The sequence below is a fragment of the Triticum dicoccoides genome, chromosome 1A, assembly GCF_002162155.2.
Source record: "Triticum dicoccoides isolate Atlit2015 ecotype Zavitan chromosome 1A, WEW_v2.0, whole genome shotgun sequence".
Classification (NCBI taxonomy): domain Eukaryota; kingdom Viridiplantae; phylum Streptophyta; class Magnoliopsida; order Poales; family Poaceae; genus Triticum; species Triticum dicoccoides.
The window spans coordinates 568322033-568327749 of record NC_041380.1 but is presented as its reverse complement, the minus strand read 5'-3'; the positions used below and the strand labels follow the sequence as shown (position 1 = coordinate 568327749).

The 5717-nt window shown below is 47.2% G+C and overlaps 1 pseudogene; it reads left to right on the top strand.

The window, feature by feature from the left end:
- Positions 1–2891: 2891 nt before the first annotated feature.
- The window catches only part of LOC119355628, a 56392-nt pseudogene continuing 53566 nt past the window's right edge, over positions 2892–5717 (top strand).

The window sequence follows — 5717 nt, the reverse complement described above, 5'->3', positions numbered from 1 at the left end:
TACTTTTCCCACCAACGAAAACTACTTAGAGCTCCCAACACTTTCCATGCTAGATATATCATAGGCGGTTCCCAAACAGAAAATAAAGTTTATTCTTTTTTCCATAATACACTCGTGCGCGTCGGTTCTAAACAAACGGTTTTAAACCCCTTTCCGAGACGGCATTTGGAACCGTCGCCAAGTGAGTGTGGGCGATAGGGGGTCCTTCCCACACGACTCAGAAATCGTCGGGGATAGGGCCCCTACAGTACTCCTACTCATTTCTGCACGCATTGCCATAGCATTCGGTATTCTGTGGTGCTACGTTTACGATGCGCAGCCCATCACAAATGGTTCACTATTATAGAACGTGTATGATGCGTGGCCCATCACAAACGGTTCACTGTTAAGAATATTAGCTAATCGTCATACGACTGTCGGACAGGATTATGAAACGTCGGACCATGGTAACATTGTCGTACACGACAACTATCACACACGCTATTCTGTGGTGCAACGTTTACGATGCATACTTCATCAGAAACTGTTCATGGTTGCGAATCGTGTACGATAAGGCAACTAACACAAATGTTTAGTTTTCTCGCACCATTTGTGATATTGTCTGACATCGCACACGCTTTGCGAACGGCAACTATGTGCATGCTTGCACACGTTTCCTCTCTGTGAACTGTCTCTGATTATGGTGCATATCGTAAACGTTGGTGTTTTCCCAACCATGTGTGCCGTAACAACCTAGAGAGCGTAATTTCATCGTAATTTATTTGCTGCTTTTCCAAATTGTACCGGATTTGGATTTGAATTTGAATGTATGCTACAACTTTATTCATATCCATCAGGTTCAAACAACCAATGCATTATTCAATTCATAGGTACATATGTTCAAGAATTACATAAGAACCAAATAAAGAATGATGAACCACAGTTGTATACTTGTACTATTAAAGACGGTAAAGAAAGAAGCGAAATATATTCTGGTTGCTGAACAAGGTGAAGCCAAATGCCCATATTGTGCCCTCCTCCATGTAGAAGGCACACACGACTCTAGTCCAACCCCTTGTGATGGCCGACCGCCCATCCTTCACGGTCTTCATGAAAACATCTAGATAATCATCGTGTTCTGGTAGAAATATTTTAACCTTTGCATGCCCACCAATCATGTAGTTTGAGAGGTAATCTTGAGTAAACTTCTTTGGCAACCACTACAAAGGAAAAAGATTCAGACATTGTCATCTAAACAACTCATTATGGGCAGTAAAAAGAAGGCTGCAGAGTTCTTACTTACCATCCTGCAGTTCACTGTTGTCTTGGATAAAGTGTAAACAAATAGTTTAATTGCCATCTTTGGACTCATTTTACTAACAATCTTTATCAGCTTCCTCACTTGATGTTGGTTCGTCATTATCTCATTGCCTCATACGCAGAAAGGGTCGAAACGCGGACCTTTACCAATGACACATGTACCTAAAAGCACCAAGTTAATATTAGAAGCTAAACAGCAATTGCACAATGATGTAGTACAACACTCTTTTATAATATGTCTATATACATCGGTATGTGGTAGTCCATTTGAAATCTCTAAAAAGACAAATATTTAGGAACGGATGGAGTATCTTATAACATCCAATATACTCACATATTAGATGAATTAACATCTTATATTATGGGCCGGAAGGAGTTTAGTTCATTCTTACAAATTATCTGTTGCTATATCCACGGGTTACCGTTAGTTTGAGCTAGTTCGGGCTCAAATAGCCCTAAAGTATATCTAAACAAGAGGGCTAGTTTAAGCTAGTTGCATCTATAACCCACCCAAAAAAACTAGTATCCAACCCAAGAGGTGCTAATTGGAGCTAGTTCTCCTAGTACATTTATTGTCAATCTAACCCTGCCATCCAAATAACTCTTTGGATGGAGTTAGTTCAGGGTTAGTAATGAGCTAGAAACTAACTCTAACCTCTAGCTAAGTTGAGTATCCAAACAGGGCTGTGTTGTTGCCGTTGTTGTTGCTGCTCTTCTACGTATATCTAGACATCATTAGAACATTAATGTAACACTCTTCCTTGTTGCTATGTAGTCTAGGATTGCATATTTAGACATTAAGTACAGTGCATGTTGCTATGTAGCCTCAGATATATTACATATGGCCCTGGTTAACCTAAAGAAAAATGGGTTGCATATATATTCAGTTAAAAGTCTGATTCACCGATTAGTCCCTTATCAGCCGCCGGCCTATATGGTAGCAGCTAGCGATAACCTGAGCAATGAGCTTATAAGCCATGGGATGAAACTAACCTCGATGGAAAACAGCAATCGTTCCCAAAATTGTCCTGTGTAGGTACATCAAGAAGCATGTTAAGCACAACAGGCTAAACATCAACCAAAATTACACATGGCAGACAAAATAATCTCCAAAATATAGCTTCAGTGTGTAGGTTTAAGCACGCTAGTAAAGCAAAACAAGTGGAAAGGTGCACTACCAGGGAAAAGCTTATAGGCAGACGCTTACTAGTAGCGCGGGTTTTTACCCCTCGCTACTACTAAGTTGATACTAGTAGCGCGGGTTTTTAACCCGCGCTACTACTAAGCGGTCTCTACCGTGCCCTCCCGGGACATGCCATGGTAGTAGCGAGGGGTACAAACCTGCTCTACTACTAAGTTGATAGTAGTAGCGCGGTTTTATACCCCTCGCTACTACTAAGTACGAGGTAGGTGAAATCCCCATATCCTCGGCCAAATCCCTCCTCTCTCCCTCACTTTTCCCCTCTCTCACTTTCCTCCTCTCTCCCTCATACTCCAGCGGTGGCCGCCGCTGGTACACTCTACTTTCTTCCTCCCTCCCTCTCCGAGATCCCTCCGGTGGGAGGTCGCCGGAGCTCCTCGCCGCCACCAAGATGCGGAAGCACGACCTCGGCATCCCTCTCCTCACCGCCTTCGTCGTCTTCTTCTCGCTCCCGGTCAGCCCTCCTCCTCCTCCCCCCCTCTCCGATTCGATCCGGAACCCTAGCTGACCCATCCCCCTCCTCCTCCGACAGCATGAGGGCCGCCGCGAGGTGCTGCTCCCCACGCACGACGCCAAGATCCAGGTCCTCCAGCTCCCGGCCAATGCCGGGCTGGCCTCCGCGACCTCCACGAGGCGCGTCATGGCCGAGATCTCCCTGCTCCCGGCCAACGTGCACGTCGCTGCCGGCCGACGCCCCGTCGCCATGGACGTCGGTGCCATTGAACGAACCATTGACACCATTGACAGCACGCACGGGGTCGAGATTTTTTTGGTTTTTCAAATTAATAGTAGTAGCGCGGGTCACAGACACGCGCTATAGATAGTTAGTAGTAGTAGCGTGGGATGCACCGTGCTACTACTACTAGTTAGCTGTAGCGCCGTAGTAGTAGCGCAGGCACCCGCGCTACTACTAGCTTTTAACCCGCACTACTACTAGGCTTTTTCCTAGTAGTGGTGTGCTAACTGCAATAGGCCAAACATTTAACAACAAGAAAACATGATCATTCAAACTGGTATTGTACCGGTCTAATTACACTGGTTATGGTTAAATAAAAATGGAAAGGTGTGTTAACTACAAGATGTAGCAACCAAATGTAGTCATTCATAGTGGTATTGTTGAAACTGGTACTGATGAAATTGAACGGCATAGTTCATACTTGCACATATAGAACATCACGTTGTGAATAACTGGAATAAACAAGGCATACTACGAACAACCAAAGATAGCATTTGAAACTGAACATATTCTAACTACAAACAACCGAACAATCAAAAACCTTTCAAAGAGGCATATGCTAGCTATAACAGGCTTAACAACAAGAAAATATATGCATTCCTATCGGTATGTTTAAAACTGGATTGATGAAATGTACTGCACAGTAAATAATTGCACATATAGAGCATCACAGTGTGAATAACTGAAATAAACAAGGCATACTGCAAACAACCAGATATAGCAATTAAAACTGGACATATTCTCACTACACTACAAAAGGGACTTGACAAAACAAATCATGGGTTTCCCCCTGTGAGAGGCACGGCAAAACAAATCATGGGTTTCCTCACTTGTCACTGATGGGCTCGTTCTCGTGGGAAGAGCACGGACCTTGGATGCGCTCCATGTTGTCGCAGATGGGCTCCTTCCCCTTGGAAGAGCACGGCTGTAGGGTGCCCTTCCTGATGTCGCAGACGGGCGCTTTCCCCTTGGAAGAGCATATGGGCTCTTTCCCCTTGGAAGAGCCGGAGAGGGTGCCCTCCTTTTGGTTGCCGTCGATGAGGTATGACTTGGAAGCTGTGGATCCCAAGCCGGCGTCGCAGAACGTGTCCTTCAAAAATGGCAAAAGGGGCTCGATGGCGGTGTAGAATAGCAAATTGTTGACAGCGAGCCAGAGGAGATCAGCGGCGGGGCCATGGATGAGATCGACGGCGGTTGAACCCAAGGGGTTGGGGGTGGGCCACTTAACCTGTGACACAGCTCGCCTCAGGGCGTCGCTGTCGATGACCTTGATGTCGTAGCCGGCGGAGGAGATATGCCCGCATACTCTAGCCCGCTGCTTGAGTGCCTGCCGCCAGTAATGGCCGTCAGCTTCCTCGGCCACGTCGGGTGAAGAGACGGCTATACACCTCTTTTGGGCCAGTCGCTCCTCGAGCTCCACGGGAAGCGTAGCCGGGCTTAGGCTGCGACGCTCTGGAGTGGGGGATGGGGATGGGGATCTGTGGGAAAGGGGGCGTTTGGCAGGCGTCATCTAAGAAACTCAGGGCGGCCTGGGTATGGAGATCGGTGGGTAAGCTGCACGGGCAAACCGGCAGATGTTGACAATGGAGGCCTTGCGTCGGCGGCAGCGGCGGCCGGGACTTTGCTAGGGTTTCGAGCGAGGCAGGGTGTGTGTGTGTGTGTGTGTGTGTGTGCGCGCGCGCGCACGCCCGAGGAGGTTTTGGTGTGTGTGTGTGTATGTGGAGAGAGGGGGCGCGGGGTGTTTGAGGAAATGACGCTGGTACTGAAAATTTTACTACGCGGGAGTCAAAGGCGGGAGTGAAATGCCGGGCTATTGAAAATTTTGATGATATTGCATCACACACAGTCCGGAGATAACAACCGTGTGTTATGAAATAGAAAAACCCTTGAGGCGGGCATATATTTTCTAGGGATGCAGGCGGGATTGGGAACAAGAAACATCGCACACGGTCCAGAGATAACAAATGTGTGTTATGAAACAGAAAAACCCTCGAGGCGGGCAAATATTTTTGAGAGGGGGAGCCTCGTGGAGCCCAATGTACTGTGCGGATGTGTGCGTGACAGGTGCACCGGTGTGGCACACGGTTAGTTTGAGTGAACCGTGTCTGTTGCGTCATCCGACTTGTCTAATGTTCATAAATTTGGTGAAAAATGACACGGGAGAGGGTCAGAACACGAACACACTTGCATGTGGACCAAATTTATGTATCAAAAGGGTGGTTTGATTTTCAAATACCAAATGCAACTTCGATGTGGCACCTCTCTCGCAAAGTGCACGGTATTGCTTGCCCCCACCCCCCTCCTCATGTCGGCACGAAGGGAATCCTAAGCTATGAATGCATGCCCCCTCCCCCTCAACCGAGATTCACCTATCAAAATGCGAAGTAGCTAGCAGCCCCCCTCCTCCCTCGTGTCGGCACGAAGGGAATCCTAAGCTATGAATGCATGCCACCCAACCGAGGTTCACAGTAGCAAAGTGCG